Genomic DNA, 27,089 nt, shown 5'->3' with positions numbered 1-27,089 from the left:
AGGGGAAATATTAAATATATCAACTACCGAAGGGCAGACTTAGGATTTCTAATCCACTGCTAGTGAATGTTTATCTCCTAAGAAGAGGAAATTTAAAAGGAGAATGAATGTTATCAGAAGACAGTCAGAAAGGATTCCTCACATCAGGAAGCAATGGTCGGGGGAGTAGAGGGGTCTATGTCCCTTGCATGAGTTACTTTAAGCCCTTGAAAGAAATTCAAAGGCTCTCTGAGAATCTTACTTGTAACCAGACCTCTGCTAAGTCTAGAACAGTCAGGTTGGAATTCATGCCCCCAAATACCCACACTTTTGCAAGCTTAGTACCAATCAGGACCATTTTTTTTTAACTTGTTTATTTTGAGAAAGACAGAGAGAGCGTGAGCAGGAGCAGAGAGAGAAGGAGAGAATCCCAAACAGGCTCTGCAGTGTCAGCACCGAGCCTGACGCGGGGCTTGAACTCACAAATTTCCAGATCATGCCCTGAGCCAAAACTGAGAGTCGAAACCAAGAATCGGTTGCTCAACCAACTTAGCCACCCAGGCGCCCCTCATAGGACCATTTTCTAGAAGCTGCTTCTCTTCTGCCTACATAACCATTGTTAACAATCTAATAGACACGCTTCTAGATCTTTCTCCATTGTTCATCTCATCACAAACACATGTATATAGACTTGGAAGAGGGTCTTCCTGCTTTATAAAATAGGGCCTACTTTTCTCACTGAGTATTATAAAAATCTCTTCAACTTCACCAGATTTAAATGAATCTTTAAATGGATGCACCATATCTGAGGCATTCTTATAATCTAATCGATACACAGCCTTTAATTCTTGATACATACTCAACATGCAAGTTGTGTTTTGTGTTTTGGTTTTGATTTTGGGGTTTTTTTTTGTTGTTGTTTTGTTTGGTTTGTTTTTTTTTTTTTTTTTTTTACAGGGGTCACTGAAAACAATGCTACTATATAAACCCCCAATACACAGACCCTTCTCTATGTGTGCTGGCGTTTTTACTTTTGTAATCTGTATTCCCAGAAGTGGTACTACGGGGTCAAAGGGTTTGTGTATTTATCGTAGGAACTGTCAGACTGCTTTCCCCAAAAAACGTAAACAATTCACATTTCTGTCAGGAATGGGTGTGAGTCCCCTTTATCAGCATCTCTACGAGTAGTGTTTTTATTTTTCCTTTCTCTCTCTCTCTCTCTCTCTTTTTTTTTTTTTTTTTTTTTTGCCTGTCAGAAAAATGGCATTTCACTATCCTAACAGTCACGGATGGATCATCATTTCATGTAGTTACTGGACGTCAGAATTCACTCATATTTGGGCGCCTGTGTGGCTCAGTCAGTTAGGCGTCTGACTTCAGCTCAAGTCATGATCACCTGGTCTGTGAGTTCAAGGCTCGGGCTGGGCTCTGTGCTGACAGCTCTGAGTCTGGAGCCTACTTCAGATTCTGCTTCTCCCTCTCTCTCTCTCTGCCCCTCCCCTACTCATGCTCTCCCTCTCAAATAAATAAACTTATAAAAAAATTTTTTTAAATTGACTCATATTTGATTCCCTATTCATATCTTTGCCCATTCATTTGAAGGTTGTTCGAACCTGTATAGATTAGAGATATATCTATCACATGTGTTGCAGAATACTGTCTCTAGGTAATATTTGACTTGTTAGATTGTTTCTATTATCTTTTGGCATAGATTTTTCTTAATGACAACCAAATCACATTCTAGCTTTTCTGTTGCCAAAGAAGAGGAAGAAATAAGCAGAAAATTCCCAGTCTGCAGCTGCTAAAATTAATACTAGAGATCCAGTGAAATGTAAACTTGAAAAGAATCCAGTATAAATAAAATGACATGTCTAGAAATGCCTTCCTTCTTCACCATCAGCACAAAGGCTGTCCCTACCCTTCCCTGGCCGACAGGAACTCCATGGCACAGAAAGTCACTAACGTGGCTGGTCTGATGCCACGCAGTGGATGCCACGAATGGGCCACTCTGTAATTCCAAAATGTGGGCAAGGCATTGCCCAGAGAGCTTTCAGCTTCCAGTCCTACTCTGCGCTGACCGAAGGAGGACTCCTCGAACAGAACACACAGGGATCCCATAGGATACATTTCGCCCAGAACCCATCTCCAGCGTGGGGAGAATCCGGCACCCTGAGAGGGGAGCAGTGTGCTTGTGCCTATGAGACGGGGTGAATCTGGAGGGAGGACGGACTCTCTGTTCCTTTAAAAATGGCACATGGAATCTTTTTCTCCACTTTAGAGATGAAGCAAAAAGAAAGCTAACAATGGGGTGTGCCCACCAAAGAACGGGGTTCTTTCATTTTCGTTAAGAGTTTTTGTTACCCGGTTCTGCCATCTCCCAGCATTTTGCGAGTGATCATGTCATGAGCTTTTCTGCTAGGTGGTAACGATCATTCCACCTGGCCCTATCCGGCATCTTTCGGGGTCGCTGGCTTTTTGTATCCTGTTGAATTTTTATCAGACTAGGATGGCTATCGACAATAACAAGAGATGTTTTATGGTGTTTCTAATCTCAAAAGTGGCGGAATAAAATTAGTCTTAAAACCAACAAGGGAACCCCCTTTCACCTCCCTGACCCCATCCCAAAGCCTGGGTCAGCTATAAACCTTGTTATAACCTCAGGTGAGGTGTTCTCGGGCCTCACAGACAGCTGCGAGCAAGCATCAAAAGCCCTGATCAGTTGTAGTAAGTTCCACCTTGATCTTCTGCTGCCCTCCGTGAGCTCTGCCTCCCCCGTTTGAGAAGAGGCATCAGCACGACACGTACACCTGAGATCTGGACACCACGGTGCAGCAGAGAAGGGAAACCACACATGAGAATTCAGGCTGACCGTGATGTAAGGTGCTACGGGTTTGCTTCCGACCCCCAACCGACCTGTTCTAAACGGCACTCCTGAGAGGCGACTCTCCATCTCCAAATATAGCACTCATTTTAAAACTCGGATCTAGTATAGGCCACAGTGCCTACAGCTGAAATGGCAGTGCTGTACTGTAGACTTCAATTGGCTATGAGGGTAGATCCTAGGTTAAATATTCAGAAAAAAATTCAACAATAATAATAAAGGGGCCAGGAGGGTATCGGGGAGGTCATGGGTATGTTGACGTCCCTAACGCTTGCAATGGCTTCACAAAGCCATCAACGTAGGTACATATACATTAGATACAGTCTTTTTATTGGCTTTTTGTCAGCCCATCGCACCTCAACAAAGTGAGATCTTGGGACACCTGGGTGGCTCAGTCGGTTGAGCGTCTGACTTCAGGTCCGGTCATGATCTCACGGTTCACGAGTTCAAGCCCCTCATCGGGCTCGCTGCTGTCAGAGCAGAGCCCGCTTCGGATCCTCTGTCCCCCTCTCTCTCTGCCCCTGTCCCACTTGTGCTCTCTCTCTCAAAAATAAACACTGAAAAATACATGAACATAAAAATGAGATCTCTTAGGTTATGTATATGCTACTTTCTATACATTGGCATTTGACCCACGAAATGGCAAAAATAACTTACTCTTCAGTTGAGCTTATCTATTTTAACCATGGCTGGGTCACCGTGCCTTACAAGTTCGGTGTGTCCTTTCCACAGAGCTCTCAGTGCAGATGCTGGATGCTGACACCCATTCCTTCTCAACATCCAGCCCTGTATCCTGGTTTACGGGAGAAGACAGGTGCCTGAGGGAATCTTAATGGCCAGTGTCAATCTTATTTTCACTAACCACGAGAAGGGTGAGCTTTCAACTGTGTATTAATAAGCCAGATGCATTTCTCTCTGATAGAAAATCAAAGTTCTAAGCCACTGATAAAACTCTGATGACACCCTGGGCTTCCCTGCTTTGATCCTCTAACAAAAGGTGTGAACAATGCGAGCGGGGTTCACTAAACTCCTCACCTGAAATCCAACACTGAGTGGCTCTCTGGCCTGCATCACTATTCCCTGTGTTGTTATTAAGACCACGTCTGGTCTCCTACCCAGCACATTGTGAATGTTCACAGAGATTGATTCAGTCAACAGGTGTGCTGCCAGGAGCCAGAACTGAGGCCAAGAACATGAAATATGGCAGCGAAAATACTCAAAGGGCCTCTTAAATACTGACCTTTCACTAACCCAAGGTCCCCAGGAAAAAAAGATATAATAATTAAAAGAGCAGGAGGAGAAAACAGTAGGGCAGATTTTTATGTCAGAAGGTAGCATTTTGGTAACAAGGAAAACTGGCTAGATCGTTAAACCCTGTGTCTTGCCTGGCCCCGAGCCTCCCAAGACTCAACTGGGGAAGAGATCGCATTTACGAAAAACAGCCTGAACAGCTAATTGGAAGAAAAAAAAGCAAACTAAAAGCTGACAAGAACTCCCATGGCAGACTTCACTGTAAGAACCCGACCTTATATTCTCTAGAACCAAAATGGCATTTGATGTTACAACCATGGAGAATTCTGCTGCTAAGATGTGAAAAGAAATCTCTCTCAAGGGGAGAACTACCTTTGGGACTTTTTGTCACTTTTAAGATCACCCCCGAAGTATCAAAGCACTACACTATCCAGTGAAATACTATGAAGGGCTCTCCAAAGATGTTAGGACCCTCCCCACAGTCCTGTCTGCGGCACCCTCCGGGGTCCTAGGGGAGAGCCCTGGACTTTAATACTGTGGGTATGCCGATGATTCCCAACTATTATCTCTTGTTCCAATCATTCCCAGATAGTCCGGACTCACATAGCTATCTGCCCATTCTCTCCAACTGGATGACCAATGACACCTGTCAACCTAAAATTAACATGGCCCTAGGAGAATTCTTATTTTTCCCTCTAAAACCTGTGCCTGCCCCCACCCCAGGACTTCTGTCTCAGTAAATGGCCCACCATCCACTGAATTTCTCATGTCCAAAATCCACATTCATTCTTAATTTTTCTTCCTCTCTCCCCCAACGCCCAAGCCATCAGAGTACCATTGACTCTGCTTCTAAAAACATGCCAAACCCATCTAGTGTTCTCCATCTCCACCAATAACCCCCTGATCTGTGCCACCATCACGCCTCACTCAGTCACGTACAGTGACCTTCTAGCTGGTCTTCCAATGGTAACTATAACAATTTTGAATGACAATTTAAAAACGCAAACAAGGGGTGTCTGGGTGCCTCAGTCAGTTCAGCGTCCGACTCTTGATCTCAGCATGGGTCATGATCTCACGGTTCACGAGTTCAAGCGCCTCGTTGGGCTCTGCACTGCAGTGGGGAGCCTGCTTGGGAGTCTCTCTCTCTCTCCCCCTCTCCCTCCGCCCCTCCCCTGCTCTCTCTCTCTCAAAAATAAATAAATACACTTGACAACAAATGTTTAAAAAAATGCAAACAAAATCAGGACCCTCCACGGTTTCTACCAAGGCCTCTCAATGTCCATAATGAACATCCATTTTGTGTCCTGCCCTATAAAGCCCTACACGCTCTAACTCTTGCCCACCGCTGCGATCAACCACAACACTCTCGCCTTCTCACTACACACAGGCCACTCCAAAGCTGTCCCCTACTCACTATCACATGAACCCATCCGAGTTCTCTGCACAGCACTTACCACTGCATGCCAGCCTTCTTATTTATTGTGATATAATTTTTGGTTATCGTCGAACTGTCCCACCTAAAATGTATATGCTCCATGACAACTGGGAGCCTGTCTTCTTTACTGGTGTACTTCCAATGCCTGAAACAGTCTTATCCGCTGTATGTGCTCAGTAAATGTCTGTTTGGTGATGAAGAGGTGGGACGGATATAGGTTATTTCACCTTGCCGCTTTCCTTGCCATTTCAAGAAAAGGGGTTGGTGTTTTGCATCAATAATAGAAACGTAATTTCCAATCAGACATTAATCGGGATGCCCGTGAGTCCTTGATGACCCCCACATTCAGGAAAAGATGCTTCAGGGACATTTGTTTATACAGATGTTTATCCATGAGGGATCTGTGTTTGAGATTAACCACCAATCATGTGTTTTCCACAAGAAAATTACACAGTGAGAGCGGGTTCCAACCCTCAAAATATCCGCTAGCTCAGTGAAATAAAACCAAGACACTATTTGCAGAACCCTATGGTAGCTTTAGTTTGCACTGTTGAAAATAGGCGGGTTCTACTGCTTTACAATTCTTTTCCACAATATTCTGCAACGGGAGCTACCTCGGTGACCTTCACAAAATAAAGGGGGTGAAACTCACACTGAATGAAGAAGTGATATGTTATCTACCGGCTCTGCCATCCGGGTAACCTCGGCATGACCTAGGCAAGTTTCTTAACCTCTCTATGCCTCAGTTTTCTCATCTCTAAACCGGGGATAACATCAGAACCGGTTCTTGTATGGCTGTTGAGAAGATGAAATGATGGAAGTAGGGCAGTTATGCCAGTGTCTGGGATACAGGGGACACTCTAGTGATTGGAGCCGTATTATGAATTATTACCAGTGGTTCATATAATGTTTCATATTATGAAGTGTTGGAGAAGCTTAGTTCAACTTGTATTGTCTTTGCTGCATTATGAAGGACTGTTGAATGGCTGCACTTGTGAACTCGTCCAAGCCTTCCTTCAGACCCAAACATGGCTGAGTACCAATGGCAGGGAGAGGTGTTCTAGGAATATTTACATTGTGCACTTTCTACATGCAGGGAACTGGCCTGGGCTCAGGCAAAGGAGAAGCAGCTACTCTAAACCAATCAAGTCTCCACAAACCATGCACTTGTGGGTAATGTTACTTGTACGTGTATCTATCCGACCAGGTACGATTTAAGAAAACAAAAATCACTTTGTAAATGCTCTGCCAAGAGACAGTCTGTGAATAAGAAAACAAGAGGTGCTTGGGTGGCTCAGTCAGCTAAGCGTACGACTCTTGGTTTCAGCTCAGGTCACGATATCGTGGTTCATGGGTTCAAGTCCCACATCAGGCTGCATGCTGAGAACAGGAGCCTGCTTGAGATTCCCTCTCTCCCTCTCTCTCTTTGTCCTTCCCTGTCTCATTCTCGTTCTCTCTCTCTCTCTTTCTAAATAAACAAATACAGAGTCAAAGCTAGAATATATACAAGACACTGATGCTCGGTTCACTGAAGATACTTTAGAATGAGCACTAATCAAGGAAGTATGTGGTCATTCACAAGCTTCACTCGTTCCTTCTTGTTTGGTGCCTACTGTATGCCTGGCCTGTGGATACATCCTATTTGATGCTCCTAGCTGTAAACACAATGGCAGCATGTTCAGGGATGGCTGATAAAAAAAGGTCGGTGACTGTCCACACTGTCCAGTGAAAAGTGTGTGTGTGTGTGTGTGTGTGTGTGTGTGCATGTGCGCACCCACATCCACATGTGCTTGTAGGACTGAATTAGTGAAAGATCATTTACTCAAAAGAAGCTGAGTAGCTATGGTTTTCCTCTATTTGGTGGATACTTCAGTAGCTCTCAATTACCTTACCAAAAATTCATAACTAAGCCATAAGGTTAGGCTACAGCACACTGTTTTAGACATTTATTTCATGGATGGCAACCGTGACTTAGTGGCCTTTGTAAGTCGTAATAATAGTGTGATCTCTGTCTACATCTATATCTATAAACCTATATACCTATATATCTACACGTATATATCTGTGTCTATATCTGTATCTGTGCCCGTCTATATCTATACCTCTATGTCCATACACTTACCTCTGTCTACCTACATCTTTCTAGATCTACGGCTTTATCTACATCTATCTATAAATACATTTATATACACACACATACATACATTCAGCTAACACAGATTTGTGCTCCCAGCATGGCAAGGACTCCATAAAAGACACATCAATGCTGTTTTCTGAACCTGCACATTTCGATAACTAATTTACAGGAAACACGACTTCAGGGTTCTAAGCTTGGCTCAGCTCCGTGACCTTACAGTCATGCCATGCTGTGCTGTTTTTACATTTAAGAATATGTACTCCTTGAAGATGATCCTGATGAAATTCTCTGTGATACCAACAGGAGGTCCAAATGCTGAGTGTAAGAAATGTAAATGCCAGGAAGGAACTGACATCCGATCCTACCATGGCGGGGGGGGGGGGGGGGGGGGCGGGGGGGGGGGGCAGGGGGGGCGGGGAGCCACTGGTCTCGGTGCTATTTAACTACAGTCACCTTCTTTTTACGGCATCTTCACACGTTATAGACAGCCATTAGGGAGAAGGAGACTTTAGAGGGACCACACACTCTTTCCTCCCTAAGATACAGTATGAATAATGTTCACTTATATTGGAAGATGTCAAAGACTACTCCAAAGGCAGTAGACCAGACTATTCAGGCTGGACAATTTTGGGACAGGCTAGAATGGCTTCAGCAAATCTAATTATTTAATTATTGTAAATTCATGAAACAAACATCTTCAATGTAGCACATTTTTATTGCACTCTTAAGGACCATTAGAGTTGTTATGTTTTACAAAAAAATTCACTCTAAAATCACTTCATTAAATACCACACACGTAATGAGCAGTTATTGCGTGCCACAGTGTTAACTACCCGGGAAGATAAACACAATCAAGCCAAGGGCTTCACAGTCTGAAGAGAAGACTATACATATACAAAAATAACAGTGAATCCGACTTTAAACTGCTGTTGTGGGGATATGCCCAAAAGTGCACGGACACAGAGGAAGTGCAACCTAATTCATTTGATCGTGGAGAGGGAACAGAGGTTCCAGAGAGGTAACAGGTGAACTGAGAAATAGTGAACTCGCAAAAATTGATCCACCTGATGATACTGGGAAAATTATACCAAACATAGCAAACTCTATTTGGAAGTAGAGGGGAAATAATCCCATCCCTTCGTTGTGCAGACAAGCTCATAGACTTCCACCTCTGTGCCCAAATTACAAAGAGAGTTTTTCTCACCCAGTTTGGAAAATCCCAAGAGATCTATCCATCTATCCACCCATCACCCATCCTCACCTCTACAAATCCATCCATTCAACAAATAATTATTGACAGGTTTTTACCTCCTGGGCTTTTCTCCATGCCTGGAGATGGACCAGTGGTCAAAATAAGCAAAAATCAGGGGTGCCTGGGTGGCTCAGTCGGTTAAGCATCCAACTTCGGCTCAGGTCACAATCTCGCGGTCCGTGAGTCCGAGCCCTGCATCGGGCTCTGTGCTGACAGCTCAGGGCCTGAAGCCTGCTTCAGAATCTGACCCCCTCTCTCTCTGTCCCCTCCCCAGCTCATGCTCTGTCTCTCAAAAAATAAATGTTAAAATTTTTTTTTTTAAATAAGCAAAAATCTCTGCCCTCATGGAGCTTACGTTGGGGGGAGGGCAGAAATTATGCAAATGGGAAGGATGGTGAGAAAGAGGTGAGGCCAAAGCACTGAGCCCAGGACTCCTGTGGTTGGAGGGCAAGGGGATGAGAGTGGAGGAAAGAGGAAATGGCCAGACATGTTTAGGGATCGCACCAGAGAAACGTGGTACCCGGAAACCAGATGAGCAAAACGCGTCAAGGAGGTGGGAGGGAATGCAGCTGACTGGCTGACTGCCAAGTGTGATGCTGTGCAAGTCTTGACCCTTAGGGTCAGCAACATGGTTGTAACTGGTGACCTGAAGAGGCAGTAGTGATGGAAGACTGAGCAGTCAACGTGGGTTCAAGAGGAACTGCAAACACAGCAATTAAGGACAAGAAATACAGGCAAGTGCTTTTAAGGAGTTTTTCTGTTAAAACAAAGAAAGGAACAGGAAAAGGAGAGAGAAAAGAGACAAGAGACAAGAGAGAAGAAAAGAAAAGAAAAGAAAAGAAAAGAAAAGAAAAGAAAAGAAAAGAAAAGAAAAGAAAAGAGACGTGGGTTGTAGCTGAGGAGACATTAAAGTCAGGGCTCATTTTTTTTTAAGGTGGTAGATGTGCCCATTCTTACTGGAAAGATCCAGCAGAAAGGGGAAAATAAACACTTATGATGCCAGAAAGAAAGGGAAGAATAACTTAAGTGTTACCTTGGAGTGGGAGAGAAGGAATGGAGTATTGGTGCCCCAGCTGGGGGCATGGCCTCAACTAGAATTAAGTCAGGGTGGCCACCAGGTGAGACGGGTGCTTGGCCAGCTTGAGAAGGTACCTTTCTTTCAGGCAGGAGGTGGCTTTCTATGGAGGAAGGAGGAGCATTTCTCAAAAGGAGGAGCAGGGCCTCTGAGCTATGAGCAAAGCAGTCACCTCCCACAAAAAAAAAAAAATATCTGAGCTTGATAAAAACTTAGCTGTACCCACCTAATTTGTGAATGCTGGAAATATAAAATCGGATGACTATTCTTAGATCCTGTCATATAAAAATACAGTGGTATTTACTTCCCAGAATCTCCTGACCATCTTTCCAACCTTTGCTTTTTCTGTTTTGGTTTAACCAGTAATGGGTACTGTCCAAGCTTTAAGCAAAAGCAAATGAAGCAAAATGACTCTGATCCCTTTGTGGCCTGGAAGGCTAAAAAAGACACAAACACACATGAAAACCACATGAAAAGCTCCAGTGGATAAAACATGAACTGATTAGGTTTGCAGCCCCGAAGCTATAGAAGCCTCTCCAGTACGCTGGTCTGGAGGCTGCAACGCAGGAAAACCCCAAGTCCCATGAAATTTAAAAATCCAAACACAGGGTCATATTTAGACCCTTAGGAAAGTTCCGCCAAAAAAGATCTTACGCACAGTTTAATCAAGGGGGCAGTATCCTTACATGCACATGTAAATCTTCAAATCCAAGCAATTAACCCCACACACATCTGCCCCTCTACTGGGTGTGTGAGAATGAACAGCACACACAGGCCATCCCCATCCTGCCTCAAACACGAAGCAAAGGGAAAAAAATGGATCCTGAACTTGACCACACATCTGTGATTCACAAATATTTATAGTGGTCATAAAACCAGAACAAAACATACTTGGCAGGCACTCACCTACACAAACCAGGAAAAGGGCCAAAATCCCATACGAGAGAGAAAGCAAGGTTTCCCCTGCACCATAATGGGAATTCCGACGCGTTCTAATGTGGAGAGTGGAGGCAGACAATTGACCCATCAGTGAACTTGGGACACTGCATGTGACCAAGCAAATCAGACCTGCACAAGCCTCTCCACATCACCTCCTGGAGATTTCTCCATCAGGCTGACAAGGCAACAGGACAGGAATAATAAGGAATGGAGTCCACAGCTTTAATATTTCTGATATTATTAAGAATGACAGGCTTAATCTCTCTCCTAAAATACAACCACTCAGCAGGTCTAAGCAAGTGATGCACCTGTGTAGGTGCATAGCAATGCACCACAAATAACACAAAATAAAATCCCAATCAGCATGATGGCCCCAACTGAAACACTGAGAGCAGCTCAGTGAGCACGTTTGTTTTCCTATTTAGTCTTTTTCTCTCCAAGAACTCAGTCCAGTGTCTCACTGCCTGTTCCCACTCTCAAATGCTGTCCTTTCACTTTCCTTATTTTACAGCCAAGAAATCTAGAACACCAGGAAAAGGAAAGCTAGAGACCTGAGTTGTCTCTGGATCTGTCTTTGGATCTGTCCAAAGCCAGGTTAGTCTCCATCACAAAAAGAGAAACCTAGCTAATTCTCTATCTTCTGGAACATACAAACCATGAAACCACTGTTGCAGGCACATGAATTCACAATTAAGTTCATATTTTAGGTGAGTGCTCTAAACTCAACAAGTGAGGACACCATCCAATACGTACGTGATTCGACCAGCGCTGTCTGTCTTGCACTCAAAACACATAACATTTAATGCAAACCCCAGAAGTTAGGCACAAACAAGAAACAAGAGGAAAAGCACTGTGATGATGTCTTAATCATATCCAGCCTAATGCGTTAAGTTCTATTATACAAAAAGTACTGATACGGAGTTATTAAAAATATAGGTAAAAGCTGTATAACATCTCAAAATGCAAAACTAAACCTTTCCCTAACCAAAAGAGGATTAATAAAAGAAAGTATTTCAGACGTCTGACTGTAAACCTGATTTCTGTTTGCAGGATGAAGCAATGTACAGCTGAGACCCCCTCCTTCATACAAAGATTTTAATTGAACATTTTCATTAGAGTAAAATTGGAGGTTGATTTTCGTCAGTGAGGAAAAAGAAAGGCAGGCTATAACTATGAGATAAATTACAAAGTGCAGGATCTATTTTTAAATAACTGAACTGTTCTATGAATTCCAGGGATGGATATTTGTAGTAACAGCATGAGAAAAGAAAGGAAAAACCTTACTAAATCCCTAAGCACTGGATGGTGTCATTATGAAAAAATATATATATCTGGCAACACTGAAATAAACTTCTTTAAATTTAAAACGATAAAGTCAACAAGCTAGTGAAGTGGAGAAAAACTAATGACAAAGAGTTAGTATTCTTAAAAACAAATTCTGTTAAAATCTGTAAGAAAAGTGCTGAATTTCAACAACTAAACAAGCATAAAGACAAACAGTTCTCTCACATATGTATGTTCCCTCTCTCCTTCTTTCTCAAAGTAATGGTTAATTATCACACAGTTAAAAAATAATCAGCCAAATAACATAATCAGTAAATAATGAATCATAGAAAAAGAAAGGAATACTATCGAATCGACACAAAAAAAACTGATGATGACGCTCAGTGATAGAGAGGTTTTAGCAAAACAAACTCTCTCACATATTACTGGGGAAGTATTAATATCTACAACACTTTGCAAAGCCAATTGGTGATCTTATTAAAACTGCTTGGTTTTGGAACAGCCAACAGCAGCTATTCTGACCTAACGAATGATTGAACCTGCAGTTAAAAGAAAGCTTGACGAGAGTGGCTACTATTATTCATGAAGCATATACTTTATGTGCCCAACGTCTCGTCTTCACAATGTAGCTCAGAGTGTGAGCTACACGCAGCTGGAAAGCAGGGTTAGAATCCAGGTGTATGTGTAGTACCCCCCCTTGGCCTGATTGTCTCGGCACTGTCCATGGGTTTGTTAACCTAAAGTAATATATATGTCCAGCAAGAAAAGAAGCAGTAAATTGCATTATAGTGTCTCTACATGATAGAATATTGTAATGCATTAAAATGAGATTTATTAACAATTTTTGGTAATATGATACATCATCATATGCATATGATAGGAAAAGTGTATAACAAGTGAAAAAGCAATCATGAAAAATTTTATGTTTACTGTTATTTCAACTCTGTACATTCTTTATCAAAAACCTACTGGGGCGCCTGGGTGGCTCAGTTGGTTAAGCATCTGACTTCAGCTCAGTTCATGATCTTGCAGTTCAAGAGTTCGAGTCCCACGTCAGGCTCTGGGCTGACAGCTCAGATCCTGGAGCCTGCTTCAGATTCTGTATCTCCCTCTCTCTCTGCCCCTCCCCCTGTTGTGCTCACTCTGTCTCTCTCTCTCTCTCTCAAAATTAAATATAAAAAACTTTTATAGTGTGTATATATATATATAAATATAATATATATATGTATATATATATAAATATAGTATATATATAAACATAGTATATATATATATAAGTATAGTACATATATATATATATATAAGTATAGTACATATATATATATATATATATATATATATATATATATATATATATATATAAAGACTGCATGAAATGACAATGGTGTTTGTCTTTGTCAAAGTCATTATGGGTGAAATTTTCCCATTCTTTTACATAATTTCTTTTTTTTAATGTGTATTTATTTTTGAGAGAGAGACAGAGCGCAAGTGGAAAAGGAACAGGGAGAGAGGGAGACACAGAAACCGAAGCAGGCTCCAGGCTCTGAGCTGTCAGCACAGAGCCCAAAGCGAGGCTCAAACCCACAAAGTGTGAGATCATGACCTGAGCCAAAGTTGGACACTGAAGAGCCACCCAGACGCCCCCCCTTTTACATAATTTTTATGACGAGCATTCACTTCTTCCTTTCTTTTTCATTTTTTATTTTTTTAGATTGTGAAAGTATAATACTCCTGAATAATTTTGAGAGTGAATGTGTGACTCAAAAAAAGGCAAGCATCCTCAAACCTAGAGATAATCCATTTAGAGTTTGATACATATTGATACATGTTCTAGTAGACTCTATAACACACATGTATTTATGTGCACAGATTGTGTGTGTGTGTGTGTGTGTGTGTGTGTGTGTGTAAGAGGAATGGAATTTTATTAAATATATTATTTTGCAACCTGATTTTTGCAGTTAATAAGGTACCATTATATAGCTTTCTGTTACTATTATAATCTAAATGTACCTTTTTATATTATTGCTATTAAACTATTTGGTTCTCCCTTGCCCATGTTTTTTGATGATAACCAGTCCAATCATCAGATAGGCCTTCAGATGTCAGAAGTATCCTTCTGTAAGAAAAAGTTAGGTACGCAAAACACAGAACCATCTCGTGTGATGCGTGTGGCAAAGGAGATCGCCATGTTACCCCGCGATTTAACTATGTCAACTTTGTTCCAACTTGACTCTTACTAACATCTGGTTTTGCTCATAATAAAGGAGAAAGATTTGGTACCGGAGCACTTTTGAGCAACACAATTATCAGACAGCCCAAAATCATTGCATGTTTGCCCTAATAAGTATAAGCAAGAGTATGTTTAAGGGTACAAAATAAAAATGTCACATTGAGAAACAGTACAGACACCAAAAGAGGAAATGCTATCTGAACCTATTTCGTAAAAGAGCTATACGTCCTAGACTAACAAAATACACTGAAGGAACAATGTTTGTCAAGGCTGCTTTGAGCAAAGCTGTCGTCTAGGGGCTGGAATCGCATTAATACACTTGGGTGGAGCACTGGATACTAAATGCACTTACTCTAAGGGGTAGGTTTTGCAGTTACAGTGGACTTCATTAAAAGTCACTTATTAAATCTGAGCATCCAAGCTAAATTCTGTTAAAGAACTCATACCTACTGGCCACTGAAACACACTCATTCTCCCCAGTGGTGTGAGGTCTTTGAGCATTGTAAGTGTGCAGATCAGGGCTCAGGAAGCTAGCCTGGGGGCCAAATCCAGCTCAGTGGTCTTTGTAAATAAGGTTTTACTAGAACAGACCCACACAGCCACATTTGCTCATTTACGTCTCGTCTGCAAATCCTAAAATATTCACTACGCCACCCTTTTAAGAAAAAGTTTGCCCTCTCCTGATTTAGATTGCTGTTTGAAAAACAAACTTCTTAATATTTATTGTGAGCTTTTCTCTTTTTTTTTTTTTTTTTTTATGATTGTGACCTTCTCCTTAAGGACATGAGTATTTCTAGTAAGGGAAAAAATTAAAAAGCGTGTCTGCCTTATTCTCAGAAGGCATTGCTAGTTCTGTGAGGCAGTACTCTGTTAGGGTTAAGAACGTGGGTTCAGGGGCGCCTGGGTGGCTCATTTGGTTAAGCCTCTAACTTCAGCTCAGGTCATGATCTCACGGTTTGTGGGTTCAAGTCACGTTGGGTTCTGCACTGACAGCACAGGGCCTGCTTGGGATTCTCTCTCTCCTTCTCTCTCTCTCTCTGCCCCGCCTTCTCTCTCTCTCTCGCACTCTCTCTCTCAAAAATAAATAAACATTTTTTAAAAAGAAAAAAAAAAGAACATGGGTTCCAATTCCATCTCTACCTCTGGCTACCTGTGAAATCTTGAGCAGATTACTTAACCTCTCCATGTCTCGGTTCCTTTCTGAAAGCCTGCTCGTTCACTGCCATTTTTAACAGCAGAGGCGAGTGTTGCTATGTCATAAGCTATCACACTTTCCATCTATACAACCATCGGTTTCCTCATTTCCCATTGAGGTGTCTGACTTACCAAGGAGGGAAGGGGGGGAACGTTTCCTCGATCATGTATCACACTAGGGATCCACAGCACCTGCACTCACACACCAGCACTGCAAAAAAGAAGAGAAAAAAAATAGATCCTATGAGTCCATGTTACAGGAGGCTGTGGTCACTGTTTACCAATTCTAGAAAGTTCCATCAACGCCTTGCACAACCAGCGCAAGCTGCTTTAGCAGTGAAGACTGAAAGCAAAGCGACCCAGGACAGCTTGGAAATCACAACACCATGATCCTAGTCTAATATCCCACGCACCAATGGGTCTCTCTCTTCAGAAAATTAGAAATAAAAATTCAAATGCGGTCAACATATGCAAACAAGTCCCATGAAACGACCAAAAGGACCATCATTTCAAACCCGTGTTAATTACGTTAAGCATTGTGAACATCAGATTCAGATTGGTTGTGTGAATTTACCCACTTTACGGTGGCTCTTTCATCCCATTTTGGAGACTATATTGTACTTAAGTAATGCATTTGAAAAATAAGAGATAAAGGCAGAAGGTATAGAATAAACTATACCAAAAATCTGAGCTTCTATTTTTATTTACACGTTAATATATATGATGCACAATGTGAGACCTTATAAGGAAAAGAACTGTAAACCATAAAATCAAGTAATCTCATTCGACCAAGTAATCTCTACCCAAGCTCCTCGGTTTCATATTAAAATCCTAAAAACTTGAACTATGATGAGACAGACTAATGCAAGACACCAGCCTCCCTAGAACAATGTATGCCAGAAGTCAAAGAAATAGGTTACTTTCAGTTTCTGATTCATAAAGAAATACGTCCGTGTGTACCAAAGGATGCCCGTTACTTCAAATACTGCCCCTCATGGCCCCACGCTTACTCTGTTGTCCTAGTTTGTGTGGTTTCTTTCTACTCTCCCAGCTCGTCAGCTCCTGGCTGCCATAAGCCTGGAACACACTGATGTTGCCTATCCCAATACATACCCTTGGGTAGCAGCTGAGACTAATTATGAGAAAAAAAGGCAAGAACTTCCTGGAACATTCTGGAACATTCTGGCTATTCCTCTATGCAACGATTCCCACACTGTCTACTTCAGTAATTACCTAAAGACCATCTGCCTGCAGAAAATCAAATGAATTACAGCATCTGGAAGTCTGTAAAATTTTATATCTGGTGAAATCAGCCTTTTGGAAGTCCTGAGGTTCAGAGGCCAGAGGGTAGCCGGTGGCTAAGTGACAGTCTCTCCATGAGGCTCCTTGCCTCCATGAGGTGCTTTCGGTTCGTTCACAGGAAGCAAAGGGGGCAAATCCAAGGCAACACATTCAGAATTGCCCAGAAACGCGCGCACAGCACAGGAGCACTCCCACACTGCAGCACAGCCAAGCCCAGTGTGGTCCCGGCTGAGTGCTTGAAAGCCCATGACATCATCCTTTGGAAAAGAGGAGGTACAGATGCGAATCCTTGAGGCCAAAAGAGGAGTAAGGGAGCTCTCCCCAAGGTGAGAAGTCATGCTCAGCCCAGGAAAAATTCCTAGGACTGGCCAATTCCTTTCTCCCACCCCAGTAACATCTCCTTTGGGTGTGGCAACAGACACGTTAGTTGGAACTTCTTTATAAAATGGCGTGTTTCAATACACCAACCTCTCTTCCGGCGCCCTAAAATCTGCTTTAAAATGAGCACCAACGTTTCTTTGTTTATGTCTTAATCAAGATTTAAGTGACAGGGTTGGACACAGCCACCCGTTAGTGCCAGGAATTCCTGGCAATTTCTATAGACCCGCGTGTGTCAGAATTAAACTTAAAACGGGGCTGATAATTACGTCTGGAGGCTGAGTTCTCCTATCCTCCCTCAGTGAGGGCACAAATTAGCTGATGTGGTCCCTCAGCTAGGACATCCAAGGGCCACGCCTGTGGAGGATGGCCAGCCTCTTAAGTGGCGAAAGACACGAAGGCCAAAAAGGACACCGTAAAAATTCAGAATCGACACCACCAGATAAACAGTGCAGGGAGAGGACGTCCCTGCTCAATCCAGGCAGGGACAGCCACAGCATGGACGGCCGGAGACTCTAGCTCCAACTTTCTGGCTTCAAAATCCAGTCTCTTCCTTGTGAAAAGGCCACACGCAAGTGGCCAAACCCCCCACCGAGTTCACAGGGCTTGGTGTAAACACACCTCCCTTTGGAATCTGCGGCTTAAACTGGAAACCAGTTCCCGCAGCAGGATTTGGGGGCACACACCCTGAAAGGGTCTTCTTATGCCCATGTTTCCGTCAATAGTGAAAACGACATTTTCCCACCTTGGTGCCTGCCGGTCAGGTGAACAGCATGAGGACCTTCTACTCTGAAAGGTGAACCCTTGCCTGGGTGACTGCTTCTCCCTCTAAAGGCATACACCACATTGAGCACGGCACCCACACGTGCCGAGGAGTGTGGGCTCCAGAGAAGCCACGGAAACGAGGTAGTGTGAGCTTACAAAGACCTAAGTTAAAGTCACGGACGATGGCTCAGTGGGTAAAGTAGGCTCCACAGCTAACGTGGGGCTTGAACTCACAACCCTGAGATCAAGAGGCGCGTGCTCCTTGGACTGAGCCAGCCAGGTGCCCCTCTCCCAGGAAGGTCACAAATTAACTGATGTATAAACCGGAAATCACTGACATATTTTCTAGAAAACTGCGAAGAAAGTCAAAAGGTAAAGAAACTACGATGCCCCAGAGGGTTGCCTCGGGCTAGAGGTCGGAATATTTTAAAGTGGATCTTTAACTGCCCATTAAACAAGAAATGGCTTATGTTTTATTAAAATATAAATGTCCCCATTTGACTCAATTCCATGTTATTCTTATTCTTTTGTCTTTTAGCTTAGGATCAACTTCAGTCAAAACGGCGTCCTGAGTCCTCTGCATCAGAGTTCTCAGCCTCACTCCAGAAACACCACCGCGTCACACACTTGTGCGAGAACTAGCCGTGCAGCAGCCCGTGGTGATTCACAAACAACAAACCCCCTTCCTAGAAGTTGCACCCTGTAGCCACCTTCACAGGCTCTTAAAACGCTCTCTTCACTGAAATGCATAAATAAAACTTAAACATCAATTATAACTCACTAAGTGCCCATCAGCACACGGCTTTCTGCAAAAATATGCAACCTCCCCAGCCCGACCTGATCAGAATGAGGAAAAATGTAGATTTAAACATTCTTCTAGAAACCAAAGGTCAGCTGAGCGGTGGCCTTTCTTCTACAGATACGTGAGAGAAATGAAAATTTCAGGCCAGTCTTAAAAGCTCAATTTAACAATTGCGCCACAGTAAAATCACAAGACCTAAAAGGAAAATGGATGAGACCACCTGGCATCATAAAGATATTTAATGGAGTCATGGAAAGAAAGCCCACTGGGTGCTCAGGAAACCCATCAACCGTTGGACCAGGGTTTCCCAACTAGCTAGAATTTTCCCAGTGGCCATAGGGCTCAACTAAGGAACATCTTGTAGTCAGTCAATTAGTTAACTTCCATGTACAGCACAGCCCCATGGTAGTCAATATATAGTAACAATTCTCAAGACCCGATTTAATTGGGGTTTTTTTAGGTGGTAAAAAGACAAAGCAAGAACCAATTACGCACTCGGGAGCTCATCCTTGCCACGTGATGCTGTGACACTCTGAAATTGGAGGACAGGAAGTTGCTTCCAGGCAGAAGAGCAAGGAGAGCTTCCTGGAAGAAGAGATACGTGATCTGGGAAATAAGGGATATTCAAGGAGATGATGACGTAGTTGGAGTGGGGGGTGCATTACAGGCGAAGCAGGCAGTAGATGAGACAGGGATCCCCACGCATCCTCATATGGAACAAAGAACCATGTGGCCAGAGCCATGCTGGGTTGAAGTGCCAATGTCTAGTTCCACCAATGGGGCAGGGTGTGTGGATGGAAACCCCAACCATGGGGCCAGCAGATGGGAGTTTGCAACAGTGCTGACTGAACGGGGTGGGGGGAACAAAGCAAGTCAGCTAAGGTGGAGAAACAGGACTAGAGCTTCGAGGACCACGGACAGAAAGCCGTCCTGTCCTCAGATGTGTGGAGGAAAACAAGAAAGCCAGCAGGAGAATGGGTTCCAAGTGGGACCCAAGGCGGAAGGGCAGGAAGGGAGAGCATCAGCAGGCATGTGTGCAAGGCCACTCCCAAGCATGGCCGAGTTGGAGGAAGATTTGAAGGAACCACTCCAAGGAACTCACAGAGTAGAAATGAAGCCAGTTAGGGAACGTCATCATGAGAAAAAGATAAGATTTCATCCAAAGGGAGGGCGTCACCGAAAGCTCAGTGAAGTACCAGAAGGAGAGTGGTAATTAGGAAGATCGATACGGCAGCTCCGTGGAGGGACACACCAGAAGAGGAGAAAGCGGAGGCCAGAAGCAGCCGTCGCTGAGAATTCCACGTGTTAAAATACTAACTTAAAAAAAACCCACACAATTATAAATCACAGATCATTTTCACAAAATATTACTTGTGTAGAGACAGTCTAGAAACTGCGTGGCAAATGAGGAATGAATGTCTTTGAATGTAAGACGGTAACGTCATCAATGAGAATCTGTGAATCGATGAATTAAAATACAAATTAAGTAAAGGATATTACTGTTGTTTGCTCACTGGTCCAATGCCACTGGTTTCATTGGGAAGAACACTGGGGAATCCACAGGCAGACGGGGATGGGGGCAGGAGGGAATCAAGGACTCTCTCCGTGCACACGGTGCCCCTTTCTGACACTGTCCCTAACTTTGCTGTTCCTGCACAAAGTCACCTCTGACCATCTCCACTGTTCGCCTCAAATACACGTGCCCCGCTGGCCAGTGCTCGGAGAAATCATCAGTGGACATTTAATGGGTAAAGAAAAATGCTGCCCGAAGCGAAGTCAGGCTCCTGCAGGCTGAGGGTTTGTCAGAAAGCCCCAGCCACTAAGGAAAGAAAAGGAGGTACCAGCAGCAGGAACAGAGAAAAGAATTGAGGGAAACATGGCAGAGAGTAGGGACAGGGGACAGGGGAAGGAAGGACACATAGGAAAAGGAGAGGGGTGGGGGACGAACACACAAGAGGCAGCCGACAGACACCCGGCCGCTCTGACAAGGTGCAGACACTGAAGGACATAAGCCACTGCAGGCAGCCTGGCCCCTGGCAGGAGGGAGGAGGACGGACCTCTGCTCCCAGCTGCACCCACTAGATTCCTAAGCAAAACTTCGAGCATTCAGGAAACCCATGGGAAGAGGAAAAGCAAAGGCCCATACAGCAGGAGGTGATGAAGAATGTATGTGGGGACAGTGGTGGCCTGTCCAGTCCCATCCCAAATGCGTCTGAGGGACAGCCCCCATCCTTGGGCTCCAGGCTGATGCCAGCTGGTGTTAGGGTCTGGCCAGTGGAGTGGGTTCATTTCGATCTCCCCAAATGTAAGACTGTTGACTGCTTTACATTCAAGACAAGGTCAGGGCTCAAATTTTTATTTTATTTTTTTAAAATTTTTTTTAACGTTTATTTATTTTTGAGACAGAGAGAGACAGAGCATGAACGGGGGAGGGTCAGAGAGAGGGAGACACAGAATCTGAAACAGGCTCCGGGCTCTGAGCTGTCAGCACAGAGCCCGACGCGGGGCTCGAACTCACGGACCGTGAGATCATGACCTGAGCCGAAGTCGGCCGCTTAACCAAGTGAGCCACCCAGGCGCCCCAGGGCTCAAATTTTTAAAGTTAGTTGTTTTGCTTTCTTTTAAAGATAGGTCTGCTGGTCAGTTGACTATCACCACCTAAACTTTGAACGTTGTTTGCCATTACGATTTGTAAATGCTGAGAGCAGCATTAAAGTGTCCCAACTCAGGATTTTTCTCTTATTTTTATTTTTTTTAATGTTTTTAATTCATTTCTGCAAGACAGAGACAGGGGGAGCAGCTGAGAGAGAGAGGGAGACACAGAATCTGAAGCAGGCTCCAGGCTCTGAGCTGTCAGCACAGAGCCCAACGCAGGGCTCGAACTCACGAACCGCGAGATCATGGTCTGAGCCGAAGTCAGTTGCTTAACCGACTGAGCCACCCGGGCGCCCCAGGATTTTCCCCTTTTTTGAAAGATCTTCCTTCGGCCACAGGCTTGCGTGCACTGGCCAGCGGATAGAATCTGTGCGGTCCCCCAGCCAAATTCTGCAGTTGCCAACAGCATCTGAATTAAGCAGTGTTTTCATTAGCACGGCACCAGGGCAAACAGCCGTGGCTTTTGAAAGCCAGAGATCTTACACGTGAGTGTGCGACACAAACAATGTACAGAGAGGGGGGAAAAAAAAACACTTAAATCAGGTGTTGAAAGCTGTAACTATACTGTAACACTTTATCCAAAAAGGAAACGGTTTTGCCTTCCTTTCCTTATCGGTATATATGGCCAACCAGACATTCTCCTACATCACAGCTGAGCACAGGATGTGCGGAAGAATGGCAGGCATCAAGACAGAGTCGCGCGGAAGGGTTCTGGGGCTCCAGGAATTCACCCTTTGGAGGGACTTTTCCCGAATCAGACATGATCTCTTTAGTCACCAGGTGATTATTTTCTGTACAAATAATGCCGCATATTGATCCATACCGGCTACTACAGAATCACTTTGAGGGTTATCTCAGGAGCATTTTTTTTTATAATCTTGGGCAAGTCATTTACTGTTCCAGTCTCAATTTTATCATCCTTTTTTTTTAAATATAATGTATTGACACCTTGGTTGCCATACATGAGCATTTTTAAAAGACAAGTGCTCGGGGGCACCTGGGTGGCTCATTCGGTTAAGCTTCTGACTTCGGCTCAGGTCATGATCTCACGGTTCGTGAGTTTGGGCCCTGCGTCAGGCTGTGTGCTGACAGCTCAGAGCCTAGAGACTGCTTCGGATTCTGTATCTCTCTCTCTCTCTCTTTATCCATCCTCCTCTCTCTCTCTCTCTCTCTCTCTCTCTCTCTCTCTCTTAAAAATAAATAAACATTAAAAAAAATTAAAAGACCAGTGCCAGATGTCACAATTTCCCTTTCATAAACCCCTGGCTGTCTTACGGCCAATGTTTAGGAACACCTGGAGAGCAGCCCCAGCCACGGCTGGGGCTCCATGGACAGTGCATCGTCCCATGGAGACACCGGGCCTCACATTTGGGTCACTTCATGATGCAGTCACCTGGCTCTCAGACCAGCAGAGGAAAATCCTACCTTACCAAACAGAGGAGCAGGCACTTCCGAAAGTTGAGCCCAAAGACAAAGAGAAAACACTTCCATTTGGAGCTTTCGCACCCAGACCCACCGAGACGGCTCCCTCCATCAGACAGGTGACAGTCACTGTGAAATGTGGTGGCCTGCAAACATTAAACACAGCTGAGGCCTGCGGAAAACGGACGGCAGAAGCTGAGATTTCATTTCTCAAAGCGTTGACTCATCTTAGCATCTGGGAAGAGAGCAACCCAATTGTCTTTCATTTGGTCTTTGTGCACAGTCATCCTTGGCTGAGTACTGAAAGCCGGTAGGAGCTGCTGACCCTGGAAGAGACAGATCGCGCCTCAGGGGCTGGAGTAAAGCTCGAGCAAAACACCTCCTATCCCCTAACTCCCACATCAGATGACGAGATGCATTCTGAGCCGCCAAGACACATGGGAACAGAGGGAGAGAAAGAGAGGGGGCAGAAACGACTTCTTATATTAAAGCAAATAAGTTGCCAAGAACTAAGGAACCGCTCGAAATGAGCAATTTCTAAAATCGGCTCTCTAAGGACACCACCATCTCTGAAGAGTGACTACTTTCTTCTTTCTGCCACCATGTGCCTAATTTCCAAAGGGCAGGCTCGCTTTTCGTGTAGGCAATTTTGAAGGGCTTGCACAAGTGGATAATTTGCATGGGCAATTGGCCTCTCAGCTTTCATTTTGACAGCTAAATTGATCCATCCTTTGTAGACGAAAATCTCACTACCCAGAAGGAGAAGGGGTGTCTGAGGCTTTTTGAAAAATGTGGTCTCTCAATTCCTACTTATTCAGAACAACGTACCCAATAAGACCTACCCTGTAAACAGTAGCTTGCCCGCACAAAAGCCAGCCAAGATTCGACTCTAAATCTAAACTCAAGATTTAATTCTTAGATCAAAATTTAACTTTAAAAAAAGTATTTAGCTACTATTGTTACTTAACTTCTATTAAAGCAGACAGGAAGGGCTTGGGTTCTTAGATCAGCCCTTCGGTCGCTCCATAGGAAGAGGGAAATGTCTGCCCCAGATTAAGCCCACGACTAACTGACGCTAAAACCTTCCCAGCACAAAGCTGAACGGAGTCAAAGGTCTGCAGGAAAAGCATGGAGAAATGAGGGCTGTATCTTTCCCTGTAAAGATGGCTGACCACAGAATTCACAAAGAACGGTTAGTGAAGTGGTAATGGGTTAAATCACTCAGAAAAATATTTTCCTAAAAAATAAGAGCAGATATGGGGCGCCTGGGTGGTGCAGTCGGTTAAGCGTCCGACTTCAGCCAGGTCACGATCTCGCGGTGCGTGAGTTCGAGCCCCGCGTCAGGCTCTGGGCTGATGGCTCGGAGCCTGGAGCCTGTTTCCGATTCTGTGTCTCCCTCTCTCTCTGCCCCTCCCCCGTTCATGCTCTGTCTCTCTCTGTCCCAAAAATAAATAAACGTTCAAAAAAAAAAAAATAAGAGCAGATGGCAGGATTTTGGAAATTTCTAGCCATAAAAGACACTCTCTCTCCAACTCAGTAGAGAGCAATGAAAAGATATTCTCCTTCAGTTCAGGAAGGGCAATCAGATTACTACATGGGGCGCCTGGGTGGCTCAGTTGGTTGAACATCAGTTGGTTTCAGCTCGGGTCATGATCTCACGGTTTCATGGGATCAAGCCCCATGTAGGGCTCTGCACTACATGGGGCTGTCAGTGCAGAGCCTGCTTGGGATTCTCTGTCTCTCTTCTCTCTCTCTCATAATAAACAAATAAACTTAAAAAAAAAAAAAAGATTACTACAAACCCACGCAAGGCAATCCAACATGCACGTTGGTCTGTATCAGTTCTCAGTTTTCCACGACTTCATGCATTGTACGTACCTTGAGCCCAGGGCTGCTGTTCTACATGGCACAGGGTGATCCAGGCCAAGCACATTGTGTTTGGACTTGGAAGTCAGACAACGGTGTTGTTTTCTGGTTTCAACCCAGCAAATACTCTGAGTCACTTCAATACCTTCATCCCTCCAAAGACACGAAGAATACGAGACTTCTAAATCCTGCTGAACTTAGTCCCAATTACCTGTTGGGTCTTCCATTGTCAAAAGTGCTGACCGAGGCCTGCACAAGGAAAACACGGCCCGTTTTGCATCGGCCAAGGTGCTCAGGGATGGGACTCATCCCACCTAAGGGTGTCTTTCATGTTTCTGAGACAACAGAGGGCTTAACAATCCTTGGGCGTGTTGCGTAAAATTTTCATCCTGTTCTATGTGTCATCCTCTCAGTATAAATTAGTGACAAAAATAAGAAATAGGCTACTACGCAGCGAACCAGATGGTGCCTTACCTTCCTCTGAACACTGTTGTGTTTAGAGGGTTTACACATGCGGGGGAATAAAAAGATCTTCTTTTTTTACATTTGGCAATGAGTCATGTTGTCCATTTCAGCACAAACAGTACTGAAACGTCCTCCCCCTGAAGAAGAGCCCAGCTCCCCTTATGTTTAAAAACAACTATGTCAGCTGCCTTAGATTAGTCATGAAGTGCCCTGCCCATCCTGCAGCTCCATCAAGGACACAATCTGAACAGATCGGACCCACTAAATGGTACCAGGAGGCCGGGCGCGCCCCGACGTGTAAGCCTGCCTCCTCTCTAAGAGGCAAGAAGCTTCTTTCGCTCTCTTTGCAAACACGCCCTTAAAATGCTCAGCCCCGGAGGCTGACTTAACGGTGGCCCCTCATTCCCTGCATCCGTCTCCAGATCCTTGTTGAGCGACTTACTACGGTATCAAACCTGGGGCTGCGGTGCTGAATAATCCTGGGAAGTTTCTGAGCTTACAGATTATGAAAGGAGCCGCAGTTAATCCCTCACCACCCCATTCGATAAAAGTCCATTCCATGGAAGCAACTGGAAGGGAGGCAAGACCATTTTGGAACGCGGACCACGTTTTACACAGAACGATGTCTCATCATTTTCCACAGACGCGCTCTGCCAGAAAATGTGCCAACACAGGCGAGGTGCACGGGACCAGGCCTGAGAGTGTCCGTCCTGCCCCCCACGGTGGGGCTGGGTTTGTGTTTCCTCTTCATAAACCGTCAGGAAAACAACCCCCTCCTCTGTTCAAAGAATGGCATGAAACTGACCACTGGTGTTGGTTTGTTTAGTTCTTTCAATCTGACAAGCTGCTGGGGGCAGTAACTGCCCTCCTTGCGATTTGTATGCAGCTGATCTGAATCCAGAACTCTGTATTTCTTGCCCATCGGATTGAATCTGACTGGTTTCCCCTCATCACTCGAGCCAGAGTTGTTCCCACATCCCTGCTGGCCCCCTGAAATCTACATGTGTCCTCGGTGTCCCCATGTGATGTGACTGCCTCTTCTTTGTGAACGGGACACCCAGACTTGCCTCTGGTTACCTCCTATCACCCTCTGTTGTCTACCTGCTGGCCTCCCCGTGTCAGGGGCAGCCATTATGTCCTACTCAACTATTCAACTTCGAATCCCCGTGGCCAGGCCCACATCAATGAGCACGTTCCAGAAGGCCATCTGATGACGATTCCCTCTTTTTACTTCAGGGTGTGTGTAAATGTTAACAGACCAGGGGGATGACCTAAAGTCAGCTTCTAGAGACAGCCTTCCTGTTTGACATCACCATTCCATCAATATCGCCCAGAGCAAGCTAAACCCGGACAGAACCGAGATGCTGCCTCCTCCCCACCCAGGTCTAGGGCACGCCAGGCACTCAGCAGGTGCCCGGGGAGGAGTGCATGGATAGGGGCTGTGCAGGACAGGAAGTCTTGAGGAGTCAAAATCCCACTCCCTGGCCCAGAGACACCCGGCTTGCCTCGATCCCATCTTCACTGAAAATAAACTTCTTTTTTTTGCGTCTCTTTAGAAGGTTTTCAAGTCTCAGAAGCAGCTTCCAGATGCTGTTCTCACAGGTTCTGGGCCCCCATTCGTACTCTTGTAAAACCCAAGTCGATTACTCTGCTGTGCAAACCGGCTGATGTCTCCCCTCTTCTGGCTTTATTAAGCCAGCCGGCATACACAAGGATCCTTCACAGGCTCCCTGGGGGAAGCCTCTTCCACCCCGAGAGGCTCTCCCCATGCTCACAG

At 44.5% G+C, this 27,089-nt stretch overlaps 1 protein-coding gene across 5 annotated transcripts in view; it reads right to left on the bottom strand.

Moving 5' to 3' along the window:
• SEMA5A (semaphorin 5A) overlaps window positions 1-27,089 on the bottom strand; it is a 472,280-nt gene that overhangs the window by 348,175 nt on the left and 97,016 nt on the right. For 4 of the 5 annotated variants that reach the window (XM_053202211.1, XM_053202205.1, XM_053202198.1 and 1 more), the window contains one exon: window positions 15,790-15,868. The exons of the other annotated variant lie outside the window; for it this stretch is intronic. The gene's annotated coding sequence lies outside the window, so the exon portion shown is untranslated. The remainder of the gene's footprint in view (window positions 1-15,789; window positions 15,869-27,089) is intronic. 5 annotated transcript variants of the gene reach the window in all.

This window comes from Acinonyx jubatus, chromosome A1 (genome assembly GCF_027475565.1).
Source record: "Acinonyx jubatus isolate Ajub_Pintada_27869175 chromosome A1, VMU_Ajub_asm_v1.0, whole genome shotgun sequence".
NCBI lineage: Eukaryota > Metazoa > Chordata > Mammalia > Carnivora > Felidae > Acinonyx > Acinonyx jubatus.
The sequence above is the reverse complement of the archived record's forward strand: the minus strand, read 5'-3'. Positions and strand labels throughout refer to the sequence as shown.